Source organism: Gracilinanus agilis, chromosome 3, assembly GCF_016433145.1.
Source record: "Gracilinanus agilis isolate LMUSP501 chromosome 3, AgileGrace, whole genome shotgun sequence".
NCBI classification, from domain to species: domain Eukaryota; kingdom Metazoa; phylum Chordata; class Mammalia; order Didelphimorphia; family Didelphidae; genus Gracilinanus; species Gracilinanus agilis.
The window spans coordinates 496,102,999-496,116,751 of record NC_058132.1 but is presented as its reverse complement, the minus strand read 5'-3'; positions in this window follow the sequence as shown (position 1 = coordinate 496,116,751).

Below are 13,753 nucleotides of genomic sequence, written 5' to 3'. Positions count from 1 at the left end.
CCCTAACACAATAAATATGATCTGAAACTGAAATTGTTCTTGAGCCTATATAGTACAATATTCTCACTTTAAAAGTTAGGAATCTTGGGACCAAAAAGGAGAATTTGAACTCAAGTTCTTTGACTCATGAGTCAGTGTTTTCCCTACCAGAAGTTAAAGCAAAGGATTGATCAGTAATAGCACCTTTTAGTAAGGTCAGAAAACATGTATCTTTGATATCATATTCTGAGCCTTTATCTTCCTGGGTATTTGTTTTGAGTCAGAGGTTGGTTGAAGGAATCTTCTAGTCACTGGTCACAGCACATTGATAGAAATCTATTCTATCAATCAGTGTCCATCAATGACAGTACATGTTTTAAAATTGGAAATTTCATTGACTTCACATTCACCTGAACATATATATCAATTGCAAGAAATTCCTGTCATCAAAATTCTTGGATTGTTTTTTTTTTGCTTGTTTTTGTTTTTGTTGTAAAACTGACCTTTGTGCATTTGCAAATTATAAGAAACTTGACAATTGTTATTTTAAAGTCATTTTGTCAATGGTTGATATTTACTAGTCCTTATGATTAGGGAATCATGTTGCAAAAGACATTAAAGCAACATTCAAACAATTTATAATTTCATTCTCACCTTTCCCTTCTCCTAATGATTATCCCTTCAACAATACATTTCCTGTTTTTGTCCCTTCACATGTATTGGCTATTGAGCTCCTTCTTCCTTCAGGTATCCTGGCCAAGTGTCTTGGCTCTTCGATCCTTTTTGTGTGTTTTCCCACTGAACTGTTAAGTGTCCCTACCTCATTTAGCCCTTCTAATTACCAAATTACCACAGTTATACAGCATCTGCCAGTTCATGACTCTATCTCTGTGCTCACTTAGCCTACCAGTTCTTAATCTCTCTCTCTCTAGTTGCAATTTTGATGTTTTGCTCACATGTGAACTAAATTCAAAATATGTTTATATTGGGGATTTACTGTTAAAGGAATTGAACAGTGCCTAAAATCACAGATTTCTGCAATGCAAAGTATCTTCAAATCAAGCATAAGAAACATGTATTAATAGAAAAACATTAATTTATAGTCAAAATCCAAAGCACTTTGAGGTTCTACTCATATATAATTAAAAGGTGTAATATGCTAAATGGAAGATATTTACATTTTATAAACACATATTTCAATTATGCGAGCAAGAGTATAAATGCATATATGTTTATGTAGTAAAGATATAGTTTCTTAGCTCCCTTTCATCATATTGAATATATACAGTTACATATTTGCGAAGTGCTTTGACAGAATGCAGGAAGAAGTAGACTATATAAATGTAGGAACTAATTATTTTGATCATTAGATCAAATATTTTTATTCCATAGGCAAAATATTTTCATAAATATTTCTATCTGCCTGTAAAGACATATTTCATGGAGGGGTTTATTTCTGGATTGGGTGCTAACCCTGACACTAATCAAAGGAATGAGATGAAAGCAAATTAAAAAGGGGGGGAAGTCAATCTGTCTTATGAAATGAGCATCAAACTCCTCCATGATGCCATTGTTAGGTGTTTATACAGCAAACTATGTCTGGAAAAAAGAGAGACTGGGATAAATTTCATGCCTGTCTCCATGAGTCAGTACCTTCTGATACTCAAGTTTGTGCCCTGCAAATGCTTCCTGCTCCTACAGGTACTTCCATGCTATCACAACAGAGGAACTATCTCCATCAATGCCTCCCAACATAACCAATTTCTGTTGCAGTCATACAGTGTCGACAAACATGATGACTACTGGAATGTGTCAAGAACTAAATAAAGAGTAGGAGCTGAATAAAGCACCTGGACACAGAAAACTATACATCATCTCCTTTGCTTCCTTTTTGAAAGTTGGCATAGACAGCATATTTTTAGCAGGAAAGGAATGGGATGATTTTGCTTAATGCTCTACAGCTGCTCATTAAGCAGATCAGAGGGAGATAAGAAAGATGGGGATAGTGGTTTAAATTGCAGATTAGGTACCAGTCTCATGTCCCATTCAATGACCTTGGGTGACCTTGAGTGAGTAACTCTTTATGTTTCCAGTTTTTCAGTATTAGAGTTTAGCCAATGGATCTCATTTACCTCTCAAGTTTTAGGCAAAACTGTTGGTGCTTTGAGATCCTTGAGACAATTGGTATCTTTAAAATTCACTCAATGTGACTAAGTGAAAGCAGGCTGCATGAGGTGGTGGAAAGAATACTGACATTAGATTCAGAAGATCTGGTTTCAAGTACTGAATCATCTTTTGAGGAAAATTATTTAAACTTACTGGACCTCAGTTTCTTCACTTACAAAATGAGGTTGTCAGGCTACATTATTACTGAGGACACTTATAGATATGAATCCAATGATCTACCTCCTCATGTTCACAAACATAATAATTGAGATATAGCTCTAAATTTAGTCATTTCTCTGAAGTAAAAGAGAGAGAAAGAAAGGAAGAGGAATAAAGGAAGGATAATAGGAAGACAGAGAATATAGATACCCAATTAATTTAAGATAGTTAAATACAGTTAGCTAGAAAGGTAATGAGACAAGAAGGTAAACAAGGGTTCTAGCATACTTTTATATGGCTGAGGTAGCTAGCATGTGAGGGATATAAAAGGAACTTGTACAAAAGAGGAGTTTGAGCAGTGTCTTGAAGAATATTAGAAATTCTTCCAGGCTATCTAGCACCAAAAGAAGAGATGAAATCTGAATGCATTTTGGATCATACCATTCTTCATTTTATTTCCTCCATGAATTTTTCTCTAGTGTAAATGATATGTGTCTTCTTTTACAACATGCTGAATGTGGAAAGTAGTCCAATAGCTCATGTACAGCCTCTATTGTATTACCTACTGTTTTGGTGAAGGAGAAGGATTGGGAGGGAAGAAGAGAACATGGATTATGAAATGTCAGGAAATGATTATTCAAAATTTTATTGACATATAATTTGGAGGGAAAAGGAGCAAAAAAGTTCTTTAAGGCAACTGTAAAGTGGGAGTCCATTACAGGCATGATAAATGGCCCATTATAAGTTCCAGAGATGTGAGTAACAGAGAGAAATCTAGTTTGGATGGACTATGGAGCATAAGAAGACAGATATATTAATAATGAGATTTGAAAAGTATTTGAGGCTAGGTTAAAAAAAAGTCTTAAAAGTCAAAAAATTATTTTCAATTGTAGAGGCAAAAGGAAGCCACTGAAGTTTATCATTCAAAGGGAACACCATGGTTAGTTCAGTAATTAAGGAAGATATCTGTGGCAGTTGTGTGAAGGACAGATACACATGGGGAGATAATTAAGGCTGAGACACTAAGAACAAGGATACTAGAGTTACACAAGAGATAAATGAGGACCTGAACTAATGTTGTGGTCATGTGAGTAAAGTAATTTAATGAATGGATGTTGGGGATGTAGGGAAATCAAAATTTGGCAACTGGTGGGATAGGTGGAATGAGAGCGAATGAGGCATTGAGGATTATACTGAGGTTGGAAATATAAGAATCTAGATGAATATGGAAATAAATCAGGGGATTTATCAGAGGAGAGTGTATGGAGATAATGAGATATTTTTGGACATGCTGACTTTGAAATTATTTTGAAATATCCAATTTGAAATGTCCAATGTAAAGTCGGGGTTTCAGACTATAACTCAGTAAAAATATTCAGGCTTTACATATAGATCTGTGTTCATGCACATTGTGTACTTGTGTGAAATGATGAAATCAAGGGTTCGATCATACTTTTGTATGGCTGAGGTAGAATGAGTGGGTAGTGGGATTTGAGGACCATGAGGAATTGAGAAATCCTTCATTAATATTGACATCTCCTGGGATAATGGCAGAAGTTGAGAAAGAGGGAGAGATTCTAAGCAATACACACAACTCCTAAAGAATGGGAAAGAATGACTAAGGCCTGACGGACAATAGTCACCTCTCTCTATATATAGATAAAAGATCTGAGCTAAGGAAAACATCTCAACAATAAAAATTATCCAAAAGCAGAAGGGATTGTTGCTATAGGTTAATATCCCTTCTCTGTCTTGCAATGGGAGGGTTATGTAGAAGAGATTCCTATTCAGTTAGGGGTTAGACTTGATGACTTCTAAGGCTCTTTTCAATGTGGAGAGTTTTTAAAGTTCCAGCATCATCTCTATATTAAGAGAATGAAATTCCAGCGACTCCTGTGGTCTTTTAAAAATTTTTAAAGAAGAAATAGTCAAATTATCATTAATTAAGTAAATTTTACTTGAAAGCCAGGGAATTTATCCAAATGTGGCTGTAAATTACTATATAACAGCTTTGAGTACCTCAGTCCAAGTAAGGTACTGAAGATTCCTTAATATTTTATTTTGAATACATATGTTATATACACACATATATATATATATCACACATATATATGTGTTAATTATTCTATGTGCAGCTAAAATTCAGCATCTGATATACCAGTTCATTTATTTCACATTAGAAATCAGAATTCAGTTGGTTGCAAAAATGGATGATGATAAAAACTAATGAGAAATACTTTATTTTTACTCAAATGACTTAATTGAATATATTAAATGAGCTAATATAATATTAGACTCATCAGGTATCCTTGATGTTTGAATTAGGTACGTCTTTTTGGAAATTTGTTGGATTGTAACCATAATAGGTTCATAATTTTGTGTTACTTCAGCCAAAACACTTACATCAGGTACCAGAGACACATGTGCTAAGGAATTCATTTTTTTCTTTTGACATGGTGGTTATTGCTTGTTGAATGCTTAACCTTTGCTTTAAGTTATCATTAATGATATAATACTAATAATGTTGGATTGTGAATAAAAGAAATTGATAGTGAGTTTGAAATGGAGATCACTCCCATTCTCCCTCCTATCCTAGGCAATGTATTCAAGCATCCTGCAAATGCAGGATGAGGACAATGTCCAGTCCATCTAATTGGGCTTTGTCAAGGATTTTGTTCTGATTGATCACCCAGGTAGCCATAAAAAGCACAGAGAAGCTAACCTTACTGATTATTCTGCCTATTGAGAACAAGAAATTGGAATAGAGAGCCTCTGTTAGTTGTCCATTTAAAGAAGTAAGTTTCCTATTGCCAGCATTTACAATTAAATAGGGGCATCTATTGCCAATGTTAGAAATACAGTCAGTTCATACCAAGATTCAAGGCTGGTCTGACTCAGAACTCTATAGTGCTTATTATCCTTGGTATAGGTGCATATCTATAAAGATAGGCCTCATGATATATTAAAATTACTATTCTTGACAGAATAATAAAAATCTCTACTTAATGAGCTATTTTCATCAAACTTCTCAAATAATATCCCCCCGTGCAAAACCCCTCCCCATTTAACCAAACTGAAACTTGAAATTTTGCTAAGGGATAAAAATTTAGCTTCTCACATTCTTAGAAAATATAGGGAGAGGAAATAAGCAATTCATATGGTGACCATCAACACATAATTAATTGCTGATAATGGTGACCAGATGTATTTTCATAGTTCATGAACAAGTCAGAGGTTTAATCCATTTTACTATAACTTGAATTCAAGCTTTTTTTTAATTCTAAAGAGACTAAAGAAGTTCCCTTACTAATACCTTAGCCTGGGGCTATACAAATAGGGACATATATGATCAGCTACATATATCAGGAGTAAATAAAAGATTTTTTAAAAATGTATATTTTTCATGTTAGAACCTTTCCTCTACCTTAGGGAAAACACCATCCATCAAAGTTATTCTTCTTAGAACATAGTAGAGTTTTCATTGAAATGCTGATATTTATCTTATCTTGCTAAATTACTTCTGTTCACTGCAGAAGTCATACATTATCACCATTTTTCTGCAGTAATATTACACAGGATAATTGTCATATTCTTATGAAAATGTGGCTTTAGTCAAATGAAAAGCTAGAAGATTACACATAGAGGTAATGTGGTATAGATGATTTGGAATAGAAAGTCCTACCTTTGAATCACAACTCCAAGGAAATCATGGGCAGGCTGCATACTTACCATGAGCCACAGTTTCCTAACCTGTAAAATTGTAACAACAATTTGAAGAGTACTTATCACATGAGACTATTTGGAACAGCACATGAGAAAATGCCTGCAAAAGTTGAAAGTGCTATATCCATGTTAGCTATGATGTAGAATTCTCACTCTCCTCCACCACTTTTGCCCATGGTGATATGTTCAATCTTCTTGTTTCTAGGAAACATTTCTAGACTAAACACAAGCCAGGCATATTAATAGGAACAATACATTCTTTTATCTATCTATCTATCTATCTATCTATCTATCTATCTATCTATCTATCTGTCTGTCTGTCTGTCTGTCTGTCTGTCTATTGTTATGAGGAAGAGAGAATATATAGTAAGAGAGATGAAGGTTTGCAGAGGACAGATGCATGAGACCTGAAGATGAAAGATTCTGGAAGGAAGGGTTAAGCTGGAACTCAGGGGCTGCTTTCTCTCTAATCTATAACCCAGACACTATTCTAGCTACCCTGCACTATTCAAACCTCTTTTGAGTATTAATAGAGGTGCTTGTCTGTGACAGATTAGACACAGACCCAAGTATAGGTCCCAGATCCAACCGAACCCAGACCTCTGCTTACAGACAGTGCTGATAGCTGGGTGCTGGTTCAGGCTAGTGTCAGGTTCACAGGATCTTCTTCCAAAGAAACAAAGCAACAAGTTCAGGATCAGAAACTTCAGGTCGTGGCAGTCACTCCCTCTAGCTTCACATCGAGACAGAGAGAGACAGAGAGAGACAGAGAGAGAGAGACAGAGAGAGAGAGAGAGAGAGAGAGAGAGAGAGAGAGAGAGAGAGAGAGAGAGAGAGAGTGTGTCAGTCAACAGCCCCTGAGTTCTAGCTTAACCCTTCCTTCTAGCATTCCAGAATCTTTCATCTTCAGGTCTCATGCATCTTTCCTCTGCAAACGATCTCTCTTACTATAGTTATCTCTTCCTCATAACACTATTTACTATCTATCTGTCTGTCTGTCTGTCTATCTATCTATCTATCTATCTATCTATCATCTATTTATCTATCTATCTATCTATCATCTATCTATATTTTATGTATTTATTCATATGCAGCAGTGTGCTACTGTTTAAAAATTGACTCTCCAAGAAAAAAATATATGCATGATATTAATAACAACTTCTCTATTACTTTATTAGGTCTAGACAATCAACAAAATAAATAAATCCATTATTTGTAACTTTTTTTCCATTTCTGAAGTATAAATCCTTATTGAAAATTTAACAATTTGCTCTTGTAAACTGGCTCCAGTACACCCCTATATTTCCAGTATATACATATTTGTGTAATAATATATAAGTATAGCTGATAAGAAGCAGAGTGGTACAATGAATGGAGATCTGACCTTAAGCTAGGAAGATTTGGGTTCAATTCCATTTCTAATACATTCTGACTGTAATGATGTACAAGTTATCTAACCTTAGAGTCTCTCAGGAACTTCTTAATGCAATAAATTGCACAGAAGGTATGGAATTGGAACTGGAGAGAATGATTCCTCCTATAGAATTACTTTAAAAGATTAGAGGAACATAGATTTAGAGTAAAAGAAACAATGGAAGTCATTAAGTCCAATTCCTTTAGGAAACTGAAAGCAAGGAAGTTGCCCAGGGTTTCAATATAGTATCTTTGTATCTCCTTCCTTCCTTCCTTCCTTCCTTCCTTCCTTCCTTCCTTCCTTCCTTCCTTCCTTCCTTCCTTCCTCCCTCCCTTCCTCCCTCTTTCTTTCTTTCTTTCTTTCTTTCTTTCTTTCTTTCTTTCTCTCTCTCTTTCTTTCTTTCTTTCTTTCTTTCTTTTCTTTTCTTTTCTTTTTTCTTTCTTTCCTTCTTCCCAATAGTTTATCTATTTATTTTTTCATAAAACTAACTATTTGTCTCATTTATTAGTTCTTTGGTTTTCTTGTTTTCAATTTTTAGTCTCCCTTATTTTCAGGATTTCAAATTTGATGTTTGAGGATTTTTAATTTGATCTGTTTTTAGTTTTTTTTAATTGTGTGCCAAATTCATTTATCTGCTCTTTCTCTAATATATTGATGGAAGCATTAAGAGATAAATTTCCCTTTAAGTACTGCTTTGGCTACATCTCATAAATTTGGATATGTTAACTCCCTATTTTCTTTAATGAAGTTGTTGATTGTTTTGATTATTTAGTTTTGACCCATTCATTCTTTAAGATAAGATTATTTAGTTTCAATTAAGTTTTAGTCTTTTTTTCTGCTGCCCTTTGTTGAGTATAATTTTTATTGCATTATGGTCTGAAAGTATGCATTCAATATTTCTGTTTTTTTCTATATTTGGATGTGATGTTTTCATGCCCAGTTATATGGTTGGTATTTGTGTTTGTGCCATGTACTGCTGAGAAAAATGTAGTTTCCTTTCTATTCCCATTCAGTTTTCTCCAGAGATCTATCATATCCAGCTTTTTTAAACTTCTATTCTTTTCTCCTTGACTTCTTTCTTGTTTATTTTATTTTTTTGGTTGTAGTATCTGATAACTAAGGCAGGATTTGAATGCAGGTTTTTCTGACACTGAATCTAATACTCTGTCTTCTTTGTGTACCAAGCCACCCCAATTCTATTGAAATCATAGATCTGGTACACCATATTGTTGGTGGAGGAATTGTTCTTCCTCTCTATTTTTCTTTCTACCAACCCACTCCTTCTATTCTGAACATAGGGGTTTACAGTTTAGGATTATTTGAATATTCCCATCTGATTATATTAGAAATTTATAGAGACTTAAAATGATAATTTGGGATAAATTAGTGCTGCTTTATCAGCTTGACATCCATGTCTCAAATCTATTATTTTAACTATTACTCTGTTGTGTCTGAAGAAGAAGCAATATTACCTCTATAGCCAATATATATTGAATCTTAAGGTGGTTACTGAGCTTCTATTAAAGACAGATAGAAAGATGTCTTTTCTGAGGCTATATGTTGACAGGTTTATGGAAGGAAAAAATAACTTCATTTAAAAAGTGGTCCACAGTTTGGTCCTAGGTCAGCACCGCTACAACACAGAGAACAGCATTTCCTATCACAGGGCAAACTGAAGTAGCAAAGAATGTACACCATGGGAGAACTGTGTGCTTTTGCCATGCCTGAGAGAGACACTAGTGCCACCTTCTGGGAATCTTAGGGAACTACTAGATGAGCTATGCCCTTGAGAAAACTGATTGCCTCCTGCTGGGAGTTCAAAGGAACTGCAGGATAAACCATAGTAGCAAATTTATCCCAGAGGAATAGAAGGAAGTCACAATTGCTGTGGGTGCGAAAGCTGAAGATTTTGAGGATAAGATTGTTCCTTAGAAATTACTTTTGTACTCTATGAATGTATATTTATAATAAGCTTTTCCCTCTTTAATTTTGACTCATGCTTCTGCAAAGCTATAATTTGCAATTTTCTCCATGTCATGATAAAGTCTCTGATAAAAAAATAATATATATTTATTTTTAATATACTTATCAATCTAAATGTTCATATTTTATGTGTTGACCATTGGTATTTTTTCGTGCCAGCTTTTCCCAATAATGTTACTACCTTAAAGACTTCTTAACCTAACTCCAAACACTTTTAATGTCTGAAAATGATATTTATTAGTTTTGAGCCAGAATATGCCTCCAATTTATGGATAGCTAGGTAACTTAGTGGATAGTGTACAGGATTTGGATTCAGAAAAAGTGAGTTTGAATCTTGCTTCAGTTAATGAGCATCTCTATGACCTGAGGAAAGTCATTTAATGTCTCTGAACCTCATCTGGAAAAAATAGGCATAATAATAGCCCAGGTCTTATAAATTATTGGAATGATCAAATGAGATATTATATAAGTATTTTACAAAACTTAAAGTATGATATAAATATCTGCTATTATCATCATTATTATTATTCCATACTTCTATCAGTGTTAACCTAATTACAATTTCACTGTCATGGTGGACATTGCTTTGCTATTGTTGCATATGGCAAGGTAAAGTTGAATAGGAGGGGGAAAGATCAGCAGTACAGTTAGGTAAGGAGGTTCCCTCAGGTCCCATAGGTCAGGCAATTAAAAGGCTCAGTACCAGAGAAGTAAGTTAATTCAAAAAAGGTCAGGAAGGTCAAGTCCATAGTTACAGGAGTTAGAAAGAGTGGCATTAATGAGCCGGAGTTGCCCAGATGAGCTCTATTCCTAGGGCAGAGGCTATGTGCTCTCTGTCCTGTTTAAGACTAGTTTATACTCCCTGCTAGGTATGGATGGCCCTGGACTACTAAATATTAACTGTAGCCAAAGGGAAGTCAGAGAATTGCAAGTGAAGGGATTTATGGGGTGCTAGGAACAGCAAGAAGCTCTTTCACTTCTCACATTCTGGCCCTGGATTTCACTATTCTCTTTGAAAAGGGAATGTCCAAAGTCAGTGAGACTCTCCCTTTCTTTTAAGTCACTTTATGCTGAGTGCTCTGAGCCTCTGTTCCCCCACCTTGTCAGATTTGTTGACATCTAACTTTTCAAACTCTGTGTTTTCTGATTCCTAATCAGTTGTTAACATTTTATCCCTCTAACTCCTCTCTTCATGCAGGACATATCTTTACTTCAGCCTGATAATTCCTTCTCAAACTTAGCTTGTCTTGCTAATTCTTGACTTCTCAGTCTACTTCTGTGACCGACTCCCTTCCATATTCCTAGTATGTTGGCACTTTTTGTCAAAGAAACCCAACACAAGAGTTTTGTTCAATTTAGTTGAACTTTGCATTTTCCATTCTATTGTGAAATCTATGATCCTCTGATTTCCAGTTACTTGTATATATAGTTAGTGCTTAATTCAGAAAGAAAACTTTAAAAAAATCCAGTAGAATAAATCATCTTTGTGTTGGCCCTTGGTATTTGACTATAGTCTAGGAAATCATATAATTTTTTAGATAGAAGAGGTCTTCGAGGACCGAATTAATTTGATAGAGAGTAAAAGAGTTATAGGGTCTTGTCTACATCACTTATATAGCCCTTAAATGGGTAGCAGAACCAAGATTTGAGCTCCAGGCTTCTAAATCTGTCTAGTTTTCCTTCCACTAGATGAAGATATTTCACTTAAATTATTCCATAAAATAATTCCCAATAATTCCCAATTTTTAGGTTATGAAACACTTTTGTTTGCCCCTCATAAAATTTCAGTTTATAGAGGCATTGCTATTTTTTATTTTAGAGATCCAATTCAAATGAGCAAAAAAATATTATTTGCTTAATATGTTTAAGGCACTGTACTAATTTTGGGACAAATTAGTTCTTGCTTTTAAAGTAGTTGGGAAGTAATAACATTTTGACAAACATATATACCGCCAAACTGGTAGAGTCCTATAAAAGCAAAAGAGAATCCCAAATTTAAGGTAATACTTTGAGAAGAGAAAATTGTTTCAGTTGCAGTAAGAAGAAACTTGATTTAAAATTTGAAAGAGGAAGAATTTCAATAGGCAGAAATATGGAAAGAGTATATCTCAGGCATGAAATAACTTGAAAAAATGAACACATAGAAGTAGGAGAGATAGGAGGATAAAATCTGGATTTGCTAGTTGGTTAGTTTGACTAGAATCTGTAGTGTGTGTATGTGTGTTGTGTGTGTGAAGGGAAGATGGTGAAAAAGGTATAGTGTATAAAGTTGTCTGCCAAAGAATACAAAAGCCAGATTATGAGTGTCCATATATGTCAGGGTAAGGAGTTTGTATATTATTGTAAAAGAGAGAACTTAGATACTGAAGACTGTAGAAGGAAGTGAAATGCTCTGAATTGTAAATAAAGGAAATTATTTTGGTAACTTTATGCAAAAAAAATGAAGTGGGAAAAGAAGGTAGCAGAGAAACTAGAGAGCAGTCTATTAGGTAAGAAGTTAATAATCTTTGTACAAGCAGAGAAAAATTGATTGTTTAGCAGTTGGTTGAGAATATGGAAGGTACAAGAGAGAAGGAAGTGAAAGATTCCAAGATTCATACCCTGAATGATCTGAGATGATAGGAGGAGGATCAGTACAACTAGAAAAATTGGGAGGAGGGGCAAATTTCAGTGTGACATTGATGAATTGTTGTGGATGTTTGATTTTAAGATGTTAAAAGGACAACAAACTAAAACACATAAGCAGGCATTTGGAGATATGTGAATAAAGTCCAGGATGAAATCAGGGCTGGATTGTTAGATTAGGAAGCCATTTACATAGTGATTTGGAGTTCATTTTTATATGAAAAAAAACAAACAAACAACAACAAGCAATCACCCTGAGATTAGTCTGGCTATGAGTTTCTCTTAAATTTGTTTAAGTTGATTCTTACACAACAGTTACACAATCTACCCTCTGAGTACCATATTTGTAGATTTTCTATATTGTTTGTACTTTCAAAGCTTTCACTTCAGCAGGACAGATTTGAGAAATCAGGATTACCTCTATCCTGCAAAGAGAAATTAATTGAAGTTTAGGGAGCAGATATGAGTGATAGTCAAAGAATTTAGGGAGAAAAACAAAGGGCATTCTGGGCAGAACTTTGGTGGGGTCATATGTAGAAAGAGAGTATTCACTAAATAGCTATCATGAGTTTTTAAAGAGTGGGTCCTGTGAAATTAACCTAATTTACTTTCTAGACTTGTAAATCATATAATGCAGTTGATGATGAATTTGAACATTTCTAAAAGGCTTATATGATCAGATTGTGTCCTACTATCATTAGACTGAAATATTACTTGAACTTGATGTGTAAGTATGGATATTTGCTACCCACACAGAGGACAGTAGAATCAAGTTGTTTTGCAACTAGTTTGATGAAAAGATCAAAATCTTAGTGATTTAGGAATTGATGTCTACTTGGAGGAAGTATTTTAATTATCTATTCTTGACACTCTTCTGTTTTAGAAATTTTATTGTTTCAATAAATTAATAGTATATTTAGCAAATTGATGGATGTTATGAAGTTGAAGGGTGCTTAATAATTGTAAATTGAATAAATAAATGAAGAAGAATTATATGAATGAATGGTATTGTGGTATGGCTAACACAGGGGACTACAGATTAAGTAAGAAAGAGGTCTTAAGTGGCTAGAGTAATAGGCTAAATATAATAAAAGGAAGTGTGATGATATATGTTTGTGTTCAGAAAAAAACTTTGCACACTATACTTTGTACAAAAATAGGAAAGATGAGGTTGGTCTAGATGACGATTAATGAGAAAGTGATGTTTTTGTGGAATAGATATGATCCTGATTTCTCAAAACCTTTTTCTGTTGGATTGAAAGCTTGAAAGTGCTACAAGTGTGGAAAATCATCAAATATGGTGCTCTGGGGGTAGATTGCATGGCCATTGTATAAGAACCAATCTAGCAAAATTAAGAGAAGCTGAGTCATATTTGACTTAGGGTTACTGGATATTTGGACCATAATAACATTGAATACCTTATACCAGTGATGGTAAACCTATGGGATGGGTGCCAAAGATGGCACAGAGAGGGTTCTCTGTGGGCACTCAGCTACCCTCTCTCCCCATCCTCCAGTGCCAGAGTTCATTAGTAGAAAGGCAAAGGGACTTGGGTGGAACTACTCCCTTCCCCTTCTTCACTGTGCCTGATAATGGTTTTTCATATCCTGTGCCCCTCTGCCCATCAGCCCAATGGGAGCACTTTCTCCCTTCCCTGTGTGGGATAAAGGGGGGACATGTCTAGAATGTGGGGGTGGGTGGGA